At 38.7% G+C, this 14,001-nt stretch overlaps 1 protein-coding gene across 4 annotated transcripts in view; it reads right to left on the minus strand.

Annotated features, from left to right (window-relative positions):
- LOC306664632 (uncharacterized protein) overlaps positions 1–13,448 on the minus strand; it is a 75,199-nt gene extending 61,751 nt beyond the window's left edge. For all 4 annotated transcript variants that reach the window (XR_013764761.1, XR_013764762.1, XR_013764763.1 and 1 more), the window contains exons 1-2: positions 6,382–13,448; positions 4,281–6,285 (exon numbers count right to left, since the gene is read on the minus strand). The gene's annotated coding sequence lies outside the window, so the exon portion shown is untranslated. The remainder of the gene's footprint in view (positions 1–4,280; positions 6,286–6,381) is intronic.
- Positions 13,449–14,001: the final 553 nt, after the last annotated feature.

The raw sequence follows: 14,001 nt of genomic DNA on the forward strand, positions 1-14,001 counted from the left end.
AGAACTTAAGTGATTTAGATAAAGAAAATGCATTGTGTGGCTCAAAAAAGAACTGGGCTTTGAGGCTTCAGTGATAAAGGTGTTTGCATCCAAGTCCAAGGTCAGTTGATTGTTGCCTTCCCTTCTCTTGGCCTGTGTAGACCAAAGAGGTTAACTATAACCCAGCTGTGGATAATGTGGGATAGAACCTGGAGCCCTATGTTTTTTTTTCTAAGAAATCTTGAGTGGTGGCAGCCAAGTATGTAAGAATCTCTCACATAAGACCATCTTTTCCCCACCACAAATGAGTATCCAAAATAGGACAAGTCAAAGAGGACTTGAGCAACTACTACCAGTTCAGTCTCTGAACGGCTATGAGCACTTTTCATGAGCACTATATTCACTTTACGTAGGTAAAAATTATTTTTAATTAAAAAAAAATAGTTGAAGCTTTTCTCCCCACTTTACTCATTACTGGACTAAATTCAGGATATCTCCAATAGAGGTGAATGAGGTAACAAAGGCACTAGGCCTCTGTCAGAAATTAAAGACAATATCAATCCTAAGAATTTCTTCCTAAACACACACACAATCTGCTGACTCCACCATCTGAGCATAGAAGACTGGAGAAGTGCAAGAAAATAAATTTCAATTGTTTAAGGAAAAAAAAAAAAAACCTGCAGATTCCAAACTGACCTTCTTAAAGGCAACATCTGGAATCCCCACTGACACGTAGAAATCCCTTGGCCATCTGCCGAACCTCTACTGGGTTGGCATGCCATACTTAACATGTGGGTCCTTTGGCAGCTGCCAAGACTGGGGGACATTATCCAACAAACAGTGAAATCATCTCTCTGAGAAACAGGGGGGTAATGTTCTTAAAATCTTCTCTCAAATTATTTCAAACTTACTATCTCTTGTAGAAATTTGATGTGAAAGGAGATACTATAAGCAGTGAAAAGAACTTGATTTTAGTCCTGCCATTAATATGCTGAGTGACCTTGGGTAAATGACTAAGCTTTAGTTTCTCTGAATACACAAAGGGGAGAGAGTAATATAGTATCTAACTCCTCCTAGGTCTAACTGTTCTATAAAGCTGGGTATAGGAAGTTCACACAACTAAAAATTCAATGTCACTTTGATTTTTCAACCCTTCTTGTGGATGTGTGGATACCAGTACAGGGACCCTCACAATTCTTGTTGGCTTTCTTCTCTGGAAAATCTGCAAATTTGTTTTTCTCTTTGTACCACTCTATCAAAGGTGAACAGTGGTGAAGAAAGGACAACAATCATCATAAAATCAGTGAATTAGGAAAGGAAGCATGTTTGAGGAGAAGACACCATCATCCATGTATAATGTAGTAAGGATTTAGCAATAAATTATGTGAATTTCATCACTATAGAAAATCAAACCAGATAATTTAGGCCCAATATTTTTTAGGTGGCTCCAAGGAACAGGGCAATGCTTTCTGAATTTCTTCTTCGGTTTGAGCACGAGTATAGATGTCAAGTGGTATGGTGAGTGAAAAACTGATTTAGGTGCAATGACTGGTTAACTGGTTTCCAAACCCTTTCCATAGATAGACTGGTATTTATACATAGTGGGAGTCTTGGATAGTGGCAGAGAGGTGTTGATAACTTCAATTACCTCCAAAATTGAAGCTAATCCCAGGAGCTAGATGGTAATATTTCACCTATTAGTTTACAATGTATTTCACTTGTTTCAAGAGCAGCCAAAATGAATCGCTGAGCTCTATTATCCTCTAGTCCTTTCAAATACCCAAGGGTTCATTTTTGGCAAAGTGTATGGAAAAAGAAGAACAGATGTGAACAGAAAGAATAATGTCTATTTGTGTGTATGTGTAATTGATATCTGGGTTTTAACTCTATTTTTGAGTCTAGGAAGACAAAGGTCATTTGACCCATATTTCTTCTTCCAAGCTGTCAATAAACAGGAAATGAATCACTTTCAGAAGTTCACCAATATTTTTCATAGACATATTTTTTCATACTTGGAAGAGAAACTAATGAGAGATGCTTCCTTTCTTTCAATAAATGCATCTTTATGAGTATCATAAAAGAGATGGTGTTTTGTGTGGCTCCAGGATATTAGATTGCAGAGAGGAGGTTAGTGCTCTAGCCAAACTGGTACCATTCCTGATAATAGTCTTTTGTGAAAATTAGATCCTTAATTGAGACACACTGAAACTGAAGGGGGTTATCATTATGCCTACAGCAACTGCCTTCTTAGGAAAAGAATCTGGCAAGCAGAATTACTTGGTGGTGATACCGTCTGTATCAGTTTTAGGACTGGGGTCAGGATCTGAGATTTGCAGCTATTTCCCATCCTGGCCAGAAGCCCAGACCAGGGATGATGAACAGCACTCTGGAAGCTATCATACTTGCTCAGCCAGCATCTTCTGCACCTTCTACCCACCCTGCACCCTAGCACCGAAGAGCTGTCAAGGTTGAGTTTTCTCTGTGGGCTGTATTTCCTGGGTGACTTACTAGATAGGTGATTTGTATTCTGAGGAGCAGCTAAGGTCTGTTAAGAAAGGGTGACTGGACCTCTACCCCATGATGTATTGCATCTTTACTTCATGAACCAACCATACCAAAATTTCTCTAACCAGGCATGCAGTAAGTATATTCTTAAAATAGAATTTGGCTTCTTTTCCTTCACTAAGCCCCTCCCCTTAGAAAACAACTCCAGAAATATTAATCAAGAAGCTTCCAATGTTCCTTCACTTCTATGAAGCCATGAGGAAGAGCTTATGTTCAAAGGGAGGAATAAAGAAATACCCCTTGTTTTAATTGTTTTTCCTTAAGAATCAGTTGTATCAGTGTAAGGAAAATCATAAATATTGGCAAAGTTTTGGCCTCCTGGTATCCTAAAGTGCCAATGAGTAGAGAGAACATCTTTGGATAGGTTGAAATCCCTGCAAAAATTAAAAAGAAAACAAAACCCTGAAATGGTTTTGTTTTACCCTCCCCAATCCAATGTAAAAGAAGGGAAGCAGTGACTTTCATCTGACTGTCTCAGCTGAGGATTTCAGAATTTCAAGATGGACAAGGGCACCCTGCCAACACCTCCCAAGCCTGAGAAACCTCCACTCTTGAGGGCCGAGACTAGATGATGCCTCTACCCAACTGTTATCTTGTTGCTTCCTGAGTATTTCTCAAGTTATAGAGACCACTTTGCAAGAAATAGGTTTGCTCCTACGTGGGTGCTAGTCTGTGCTGCTTAGATGGAGCTGTGTGATAGCAATAATTAAGGTGCTTTATCATTTTTTGGAATAGCAAAATGAGTTTTCAAAGTAGAAATTATTGCCCAATCATTTTTAGGATCATTAAGGCTTCCCCAGTTATCATCCCAAACATTACTTCTCCCTTTTTTCCTCTCCCCCTACTCCTCCCTCTGCTTCCTTCTCTATTGGCATTTCCTGTTTCATCAGTTCATGCATCTTATTTTATGAAACCAAGTTCTGCCCAAAGATGCTGATTTATTTCTGAGGGAGATGAGGGAAGACTAGAATAGACAGAGCTGCTCTTTCCTCATTTGGTTTAAGGCTGAGGTCTCTACTTCTTCTCTTGACCATGCATTTTGAAATTTCATTGCTCTGGAAAATTTCCATTAGAACTCTGGGTTGAAAAGTCATAGCACAGGATGGCAAGCCAAAAATATGTCCTTCAGTGACCTAGTGATAAAACTTATATTCTACATAAGATCATTAACCAGCTACAGAGCAGTAACAGCTAACTAATCAGGGAATGAAAGACATCCGCTGGCTTCATGTAGCTTCCAGGCTGATGGGCCTCCCTTTCCTACTTCCGGTCCATTCTGCTATTCCCCATATTACCTTGTTGTGATCCTGCAGTTCTTCAGGTTCAATTATTTTCTTACACTACTACAGAAACTCAATAGCCTGCCTTGTGAAGAAAATCGAGGTCAATAAGAGGTGGCTCCTTGTTCTAGCATCACCTCAGGCTCACCATGGAAGTGAGCTACTTATTGGTCTGTTTACTCTCCTGGAAAGATGGGAGTTGAAGGAGATTTTCTAAAGCCAAACTTTGGATATTTTGATGGGTTTTTAAAACTGTGTTGTAGAGGATTTTGTCATTTCTCTATTTTAGTGCTAGGTTTGGAACCCCCTCCCAGGCCTTCTGGTAGACAGGCAGGGGTCAATTTTTAAAAGAGGAATCAGTTTTGGTCTTCAAGATCACCACAGTCTTAATCTTTTCCCATGAGAGTCAGGTATTTCACAATACTGATGGACTTGTCTCTAAGATCAGCTTCTCACCTGAGTATTCCACTCTGGTATTTTAGCACATACATCCAAGTGAAGACTGCAACCCATTCCCCAAGGTTGTTGTTTGAATTCTTTCCGCCAAAGCCTCTGGAAGAATCAAAAAATATATCATGAGATATCCCTAGGGAAATAACTCTAGTGATTCCAAGTCTGCTCCCTGCCTCTCACCCCCAAACCCCCACCCACAATTTAGTAATAACAAGAAACTTCCCATGAGATTAAAGAATATTGCCCCCTGTGTGTCCCTGTTATTTTGGCTGCAGAAGCAGAAAATGTGGGGCCACCTCAGACCATGGGAGGGGGACGTCTAAATTCATACTGTAGCTAAGCTACAGTAATACAAAGAGAAATTACAGCAGGTGTGGCTGGTGCTGGGCCAACTTCTCCCACCCTGCCCAACAAAACTTCAGCCTGGGGGTGTTTCTGAAATTGCTTCTGGACTCCCATAGCTCCAACAAACATTCCTATAATCAGAAAACACTGTTCTTGTCCTTTCCACAGGGACTTATGTATGCTTTATATCAATGGAACCTCTTTCAAATGTTTGTATGATTGACAATTTGACAAATGGTTCCTATCTCCCTTCATCTGGCCCTGGCATTAAAATATTGCAGACTTAAACGTTTTCTAATTCCCTTGTATAAAAATGAAGATAAACTTTTTAACTTTTTAAATTTTTCATTAGACGATTAAATGGAAACCTTATTTGAAACCAGTTTTCCCTTCCCCTATTCCCCATCCTCATATAGCTACTTCTTTCTTTGACCCTGAAAGATTTGAATAACCAACATTAAAGACAGCTAGGATGGATAGATGTGTGATAAAACACAATGAAATGGTAATTGTACAATTATGAAGAATACGAGGCAGTCACAGTGAAACTTCCTGTTTTTCCCCCTTACAGAGTCTAGTTTTCCCATCTCTATAATAGTGCTGAATTACTTGATCTCCAAAGACTTTTCTAGTCCATTTTGCCATTTATCACTTTATTGCACACACACACACAAAAACTTCCCCCAGACTCTAAGAGACCCTCTTCTTCTCTGCTTTCCTCTCTCTAAACCCACTTGTGGTTTCCCTAATGCAGTAGAAAAGGCATAACTTTCCACTCTAAGTGAGCCTGAGGTGCATCTACTGCAGGCACATGACCTTGAGCAAGACCTCTCTGGTGCTTGGTTTCTTTGGGGATAGTAGTCACAACATAGGTCTGTTATCTAAACAAAATGAGAGTGAATGTTAGCCCTACCCTCTTAAACTGTGAAATATTCTCATTATCATGTCTCTCTTTGAAATTCTTATCGCACCTTCCTCCATCAGAAGTCGTCCAAGAGCTCTCTTTCAGAATGGAGGCCTCCTCCCAATCCACCTTCCCTGCAGAGCAGTGTTTAGTGACATTCCCTGACTTGCCCCAAAGATTTCCTCAATGGTGAATTACTTCATGCTTGCCTGAGAGCTCAGTACTAAGAGACCTAAATTCTAGCTCTGATTCCATTCATCAAGCACCAACATCCCTTTTCCCTATAGCTATCATGTAACTATCAACTGAGTAGAAGGCACCATAGAGTAAGCTCTGCAGATTAGAATGGTTGTCATCCTATGTAGACTAGGAACAGGTTGAATAAATCCTGAATGCCACAATATTTTACTGAGCACCTGTTGTATGTCAGTCTCTATATAATTCCCATAATGGCCTTGATCTTACTTTCCATTCATAGATGAAAATGCATTGTAATTAGTTCAAGTCAAAACCTTGCCAAAAAAGTTCAGGCATAATTCTAGACCATAGAAAGCTGTTTTGAAAACTGTATGGCCTAAGCTCACCTATTCCATGTATGTTTTTAACATTCAACTAATCATTTTCCCCTGTTGTCCTGTATTATGTACCTGTGAAAGCCCTGTCTTCCCAAACTGTCACAAGTATAAAATCAAGGAAACAAAATCGCAATTGATTTTGTCATGTAGAGGAAACATTTATTAATTTTACTGAATCTTATAACTGCTGATAAAAGAAATATGGAGGGGCTGGGGAGATAGCACAGTCGGTAGAGTGCTTGCCTCGTAAGCACAAGGCTCTGGGTTCGATCCCCAGCACCAAAAAAAAAAAGAAATATGGATTCTTTTGACCAGGGACAGCTTAATATACAAAAATTTAATCTAGTAATCGAATGAATATCATCTTGATAAATATCTTGATCAGGAACCAAACAAACCAATCTTTGGTCATGTTCTTCTCCAGACATGATCAGAGACGAATTGATCAGTCCACCTTAAAAAGTTAAAGACCTACTAATCTGGTCTTTGATGCACAAAAGATTTGGAGTTAATATGGAGTCATTCTCTAGTTTTTCGAATTGTGGAACAAAGAATAAAAAGAATAAGCAACAGGACAGGAGGGAATAGGTGGCACTTGGAGGATATTAAGAAAATCCATTATTTGTAGTCCTGTATGAAAAAGCATGTGCCCAGGATGACTTGGATTTGAATGAAGTCAAGGGTAAGGACTGGGCCTTCTCTGAAAGTCTCTCCTCAGTCTAGAATCCCCTTAAACATTCACTCAAGATAAAGAACCTGCTATAAACAATGACAAGCACAGGATGTAGTGTGGGTATGAATAACGAACTTGGGGCGGGTATGTGTTAACAAAAGGGAGAGACAGTTCAGAGAAAAGAAGTCATCTCTCACATGGGCAATCCAAGTTTTCTTGGAGGATGGGATATTTGATCTCAAATTCTAAATTTTCCATAGCAAGAGTTTACTGCATGAATTAATGGTGGTCTCATAGACCTTTTAAATAGTATAATTCCTGGTGGGCAGTTACCTAGTCACTTCCCCCAAGAATATATTCAGGTAAAAAGGGAGTACTATTGAGACAGAAGTATTCAAAGTGACAGTCTGACCAGTATTTCTGAAAAAGGAGGAGTATCTAATAGCTCTTTACTCCCATTCAAGCTCTAGGAACAAGCTGGGAAAATGGAGTTAGAAGGAAAACGTGTGAAGAGACCCCACCCCGCTCACCATATACACACAAAACTAAGTGGATGGCTTCTTCTTGTCTCCAGGTCCTTCTGTTCCTAACTTAAATCCCCTAGGTAACTTGCTGTGCACAAACTAGCCAGTCCAGTTCATGGGACAAGGCCTCTACCACTGTATCCCAGGACCCACTTGCCTTCACCTATGTCTCTTCAGCTGCATCCATTAAGTTGGATCTTTGGCAAGACAGGACCACGAGTTACAATGGTGACATCAGGAATGTCTTAGCCACTGTTCTGAAAGCCAGATTAGAACCCATATGCCACCTCTAAATGTTGGTGAGGCAAGTGGCACTCTGGATTCTATCTAGGGGTAGGGGTCCCAAGACTCCCTCAGTGGGTTTCCAGACAACTTTTACATACTTACTTTGGGATAATTTTTCACAAAGTCTCAGCCTGAGGAAAGCAACTCAGGCTTTCAAGTTGAAAAGTACACAGGGAATTCTCCAAATTTAGTGTCCTATCCTGCACTAGAACATATTTAATCATATGAAATACTGTCCAGTTTTAATTTTTTTAGCCTCCCTATACCTCCCTCTTCCACCTTTTATCAAATTTGTCATAAAAACATGACATCAGAACAAAATAGCCTGTTTTATATAAAAGTAACTACAAACAAGGAATGCATGATATATATAACACAGAAAGCAGAATGTCAAGAAGAAAATAAATCATAGCATGTTGTATGACCATATGAGTAACAAAAAGTCACAGTCACACACGTCTGTAATATTACCCAGTGACTCAAGTTGGAAGACAGACTCAGCAGCTCAGGTAGACTGTCTCCAAATAAAAAATAAAAAGGGTTAGGGGTACAGCACAGTGGTAAAGCAAGTGCCTCTGGGTTCAATCCTCGTACCACTCTACCCCGCCAAAAATAACAGAATAGAACTGGAACAGGGACACACACCTGTAATACTAGTTTCTTGGGAGGCCAAGCAGGTAGATTGCAAAATTCGAGGCCAACCCAGACTACTTGGGGAGACTCCATCTCAAAATTAAAAAAGGGCTGCTGATGTAGCTCAGTGGCAAAGCACCCCTGGATTCAATCCCCATTAAGGAAGAGAGGGAACTGGACATTTGGAGACAGTGTATTTCCAGGCAGAGAGAATGTAGCATGAGAAAAACTATGGCAATAAAAAATAAGGGGCACATAGAAGACAGTGATTATACACTTGGCTGGAGTGTGATGAATGGGAGACATGTTGGGAAAGATACATTTGGAGTACATGAAAACATGCTTCAATTAAGAATTGTGTCGGGACTCACTGTGGCAGTTCTAAATGGCAGAGTATTCCTTCACAAGCAGAGAAGCTCATTCTGTCCCTCACACTTCTACCCAGTTGATTTTCCTGTAGTTCTCTTGGGGGAACCTACCTTTTCCTTTCTCTCAGAAGTATATATGGTAGCCACAAGAAATTTACATCTTCAAGGGCAATTTGCTAAACCCAATGGACTTGACAGGGTGTGAGGGGCAGGGGGATTGTGAATCATGGTTCTATACTCAGGTTCCACTTATACATTAATTCTAAGTTGTTCTCAAAGTTACTTACCACTCAGTACAATGAAGGAATTTCTCAAGGGGACCTTGTGGTTCAAATATTACCTTTTGTTGATCTAACTGCAATGTGTTCACAGAGAAGACCTTGAGAAAAAGTGTAGCCTAGAATGTCTCTTTACCCTCAGCTGCATCTGAAATTCCTCCCCTCAACCCAAAGAGCATCTCTATTCAAAGCACGTAATTAGTCCATAAAGAAAAAAATATATATTAATAGAATAGACATTAAGTGTAACTGACTTATCAAGTCATTGCTAGTACAAATAGGTAGAAGGAATAGTTTCTTTTACAGTGAGTTACCTTTCTTAAGCAAATCTAGAAAGAATATTTTGGGGAAAGCTTAGTATTATTTATCCTAGTAAATAAAAGATTGACCCCTAATTTTTTTTGAAAAGTGGTGCTTACATATCAAACAAGCAGTTAAGGAATCTCAACCTTCTCCATGTTAGATATGTTTCTACCTCATTTAAAAGTGTATACCATGCTCAACATGCCAATTTAGCCTGAATATTAAAGCAGCAAAAAAAGGACATTCCCATAGGGCATTTCAGAGCATTTAAAATTCATACTTCATATTTTAATGGTTCGATCTTCCAATACCTAAGTCATTATAATATTTTCAGCACTAACAAGTTAAAATGAAATGGAGTAAATCCCAAAGGGACCCATCCTGCTACTTCTTATATTGGACAGAGATGAAATGCCTACTCTGTGGGATTCTTGTGCATATTAGCAAGTTCTCCAAAACAGCCTCTTTAACATCCCAAGTTCTACTTTCAAAAACAAATAAAGCAGGGGCCTACCTCAATGGCCTCCAAGTTTGAAAAACTGGAAAAAATACATGTCTTCAACAACTACAGATTTGAAATAGGCAAAATGAACCATAAAGTGACAAAAACTCTTTAATAAACTTAAGCCCTCTTGTACTCCCAAGGATATTCTAGTCTCAACGTCTCAACATTACAATAGACCTGTTGGCTAAATCGCCATATTCAGAACAGATGCAAACTGCAGCAGGGTACATAAGTAGAGTCATTTGATAGAGTGGTTTGTGACTGGAATGCAGTGACTGCTAGTTTTGCATGTTCAAACTACAGTACATTCAAATCAAAAATTAAATCAGATTGATTCAAAACATTCCAAATTGAGTTATAACATTGCAAAGTAAGTGCTCCAAGTCAGTCATTGGGGAAAAGGGTTATTTTATTTACATAATTTATCTTAGATTTAGAAATTTTTCACTTTTCATTTTGACTCAGGATGCATTCAACTAATCTAAGATGGGCTGGTTTCTGCCAACAGAACCAAAGCGTGCAATCTGAGTCCCACCAAAACCTTGCCAAAGCAAGTGACTTCTGCATAGCTGAAGTCCCCATTTTACCTGTTCAGGTATTTGCATAAAACTACCCTTTGTCTTAAGAGTTCCCTGGTTTGATGTTTAAGCAGAAGAGCAAATTCCAGGTGATTCTTCTCTGAGATGCTTCCTCCCCCCACTCCCTGCCCAAAAAGGTAACTGCTGATTTAAACATGTCATGAGATGCAAAGCATGAACATCAGAAATTAACTTTTCAACATGAGATGTTTCCAGAAACCTAACCCTGGTTTATCTGTCCATTATTCAAGTGAAGTTATTTTAACCCCAAAGAACAGAAGGGCATTGTATAATTCTTTAGAACACAGTGAGTACATGGCTATGAAGTCTGTTACAGGCAAGATGCTGACAAGTTACTATACTGTGATTCCATAGTTCTGGGAGAAGCAAGAAATATGCTTGGCTAGACACTGTGAATTCACCTTGAAGTACTTGATCACCCATAACAGAACAGAGATTCAAGATAATTTATACTTCCAACATGAGACCAGAAAAATCACAAGCCCACATAGCAGCAACTCTAACAGGTAGCCAAAGTAGACTTAAAAGTAGCAGCCTGGGGGCAACTTAACTGGTCTGGAAAATTGGGTCAGAATTATTCATGAAGTTCCTCAACCTTTCCCAGAAGAAAATGTGATAGTATGTCTTTTATATGGAAATTTCTTTGTACATATGTATAAACTTGGTACGGCCTTAATGCTGCATTTAAGGATTTGTTTGGCTACCACCTTAAGCAGCGTGTTAAGCAATCGCTTCCTTAATGTAACATTTTTACTTCTTACTGGACATTCAACCTTGAACAACCAATTCCCTTTGGTCCCTTACTCTTCCTTTTTTGCATGAAGTCATAAGTTATGGCAGTTATTTTTTGGCTTGTAAAAAAAAAATCTATTTCTGCAGTTTGAAGATGGAATGTAAAATTTCTGTGATACATGTATATAAAAGTATATTTATTGAACCATCCATACACATATCCATGCTGATTCCAATGGAAAAAAATTAAAGTTTTCTGAAATTTTCTGTGGTTAAGTCATAATTGTTACTATCACACCAACTTTGAGTGAGAGAACTTTTGAAGTCTTGCAATTACCCCAGAGAGAAACCTATGCATAACCTGGAAAACATTTCACTTCAGACAAGCTTTATGCTGAGAAATGAGAATTCATTTGTTCATTCAAGAAATGTTTATTGTAGGTGCTAGGGGAGATAACAAAGATGACTCAGACACAGATCCTGCCCGTTAGGAGCTTACAGTCTAGTTGGGGAGAGAGAACACACAAGTGGATGGGATACATGGTCAGAGCTACGCTTTGGTAAGATAAATCTAATATTGTGTATAAAACAAGCTGGAGTAAGAAGAGATAATGTGAAGCTAGAGACTACTGAAAATTACCTAGGTGAGCAATGTGGAAGATACTGAGGTAGAATGATAGGACTTAGCTGGTGAGTGGATGTGAGGAGTTAACAAAAAGGGAAGCAGATGACTCATATATAGCACAGGTGATGTTATGAAAAAGGAGCAATGAAGGAACAAAATCATTTTGTATGGAAACCAAGCACCTGGGATAGACCTAGGACAATCTGATAGAATGGCTAATTACCAAGACCAGGAATGGAAGAACCTCAAACAGCCAGTGATTTCCTCCCCAATCCCCAAATTTCCAACATTTTCCCCCACTGAAATGTCACGATGTTTAAAATTTAGTGAATTCAAGACTATCTCCAGTCATGCTTCACTTTTAAGAATGAAATAGAAAATTATATTGTTGTTCAATGCAGTTATCACTTAACGGCCTCTAGAATAAGTCACTGTATCTTCTGGTGAAATACAGGGATTAATCCCCCAGTCCTTGTCCTCTGAGCTTAGAAGTCTAACAAGGTAGTAAAACCTATAATTCTAACTCTTACTTAAGGTGCAAGTTATGAACCATAAGAAAGGTATCAAGTGTTCTAGGAACATATAACTTCAAAAACGAAGGACAGGACAGAACCTCAAACAGAAGAAACAAAATGGAAGAGAAACATGAGAATAAATCTGTTCCTCATTTTGAACTCTGAATACATCAGTCCCCAAAAGGGAGGCCCTATTTCTGATACAAATCTTTTCTTAGGGAGAAAAAACAAGCTCTTGAAATGACCTCTGATAAAAATGACTTTGATGTCATAGACTGGGGGTCAGGGTGCAGATGCAAATATGTATTCAAGGAAGAGAAGGCACTACAGCCATGGAATTAGCAATGCCAGGCTAATTAGAGGGACCACAAGTAATTCAGCATACTGAATTTCCATAAAGAATGAAAGAAATAACCGGAAAGGAGTATTAAGACCCTGATACACACATGGCACTGCCAGGCACTAAACAGGGTACATGCCTAAGGCCAAATTTCTGCCCCCTAGGAGCTTACAGTTGTAACAAGGTGGAAAAGCACCACAATGTACAGAATACAAAATGCTGAAGAATTTTGAAAGAGAAAATTACAGCTGAGTTTCAGCTATTAAAATATTAGGATACCCAATAGCTTTCTGAGAGAGCTAGTAGTAAACCCATCCCTGAGGGAAGCAAAAGTTTTTAATGTCCTTAGACTACAGACCCTGGTAGAGCTGGACATGAAGCCAGTTCTGAAAGGAAAAAAACAAAAAAAACAACCACACACAGAGAAAACCTGGTATGAAAACTGGACTGAAGAGTGAATGGTTAAGCAAATAAAATGTGGTACCTTCCCTTCTCTCCCCACATTCTGAACTTTAGCAGCTCTGGCCTTCCTACAGAGAACCTGGACTGGTGATCCCTGAAGATTCTCCATAATTCTTCTACAAGCAGATTAGGAACTGTACTGACCAATCCTCTGAGCCATCTGTATCTTCTGTAAAATGGAGGAGTTGGATAAATCACATTATTAGTCCTTTCCAGCACTAATAATCTATGACTGAAAAACTCCAGGAGTCTTAAGTCTTTCCTGTAGGAGATAATCAGAATAATGAGAAGAAAAACTTAAAGGTAATATTCTGATTTTTCCTCACTTAAAAATATAACACTTTTCCACATAAATCACAAATAATTCCTATTCCATCAGCTAAATGCTACTTCCATTCAACCCTCCTTCAATATCTAACATCTTCTTATTCGTGAATTTATTTTTAGAACATGTCCTATTCTAGTTAAATATGCATCAAGTGGGGGAGGAGGGGGAGAGAGAGAGAAAGAGAGCAAGCCCACCCTACTCTTCCTTATGCCAGCTTCTTGGTATATTTTCATTTAAAAGAACCAAATCAGTGCATACACAATCTTCACAACAAAAATTTAAAATATGAACAAATCCAAAGTAGAACAGATGATATCAAAGCATGGGGAGTACCAGCAACCAAAATGGCTTTAATTGCTGCAAGAGCTGAAACTGCTTCTGCCCAGATTGATATAATCTTCCCTCTAATTACTACAGAAAATATAGGCAAACATCCCTTAAGTAGACTCTTAAAAAACAAATACTTGCTAAAGTATTTTAAAAATAATTTTTTGTTAAATACTTTTAACTTACTTAAAAAGAAAAATCCTAACACATGCTGTATGCCCACCCCTTGCAAACCTGGGACTGGTCATATTTCAAAGTATTAAACATTTCTGGATTTCTATAATTGATCACATCACAGATTTATAGAATTAACAGTGGAATAAAAAGAATTAAAAAAAAAAAAAAAAAAAAAAGCTACCAGGTTCAAGTTAGAAGCCAGGAAGTAGAAAGACTGTTCACAAAG

This window comes from Sciurus vulgaris, assembly GCF_902686455.1.
Source record: "Sciurus vulgaris genome assembly, chromosome: 6".
Lineage (NCBI taxonomy): Eukaryota > Metazoa > Chordata > Mammalia > Rodentia > Sciuridae > Sciurus > Sciurus vulgaris.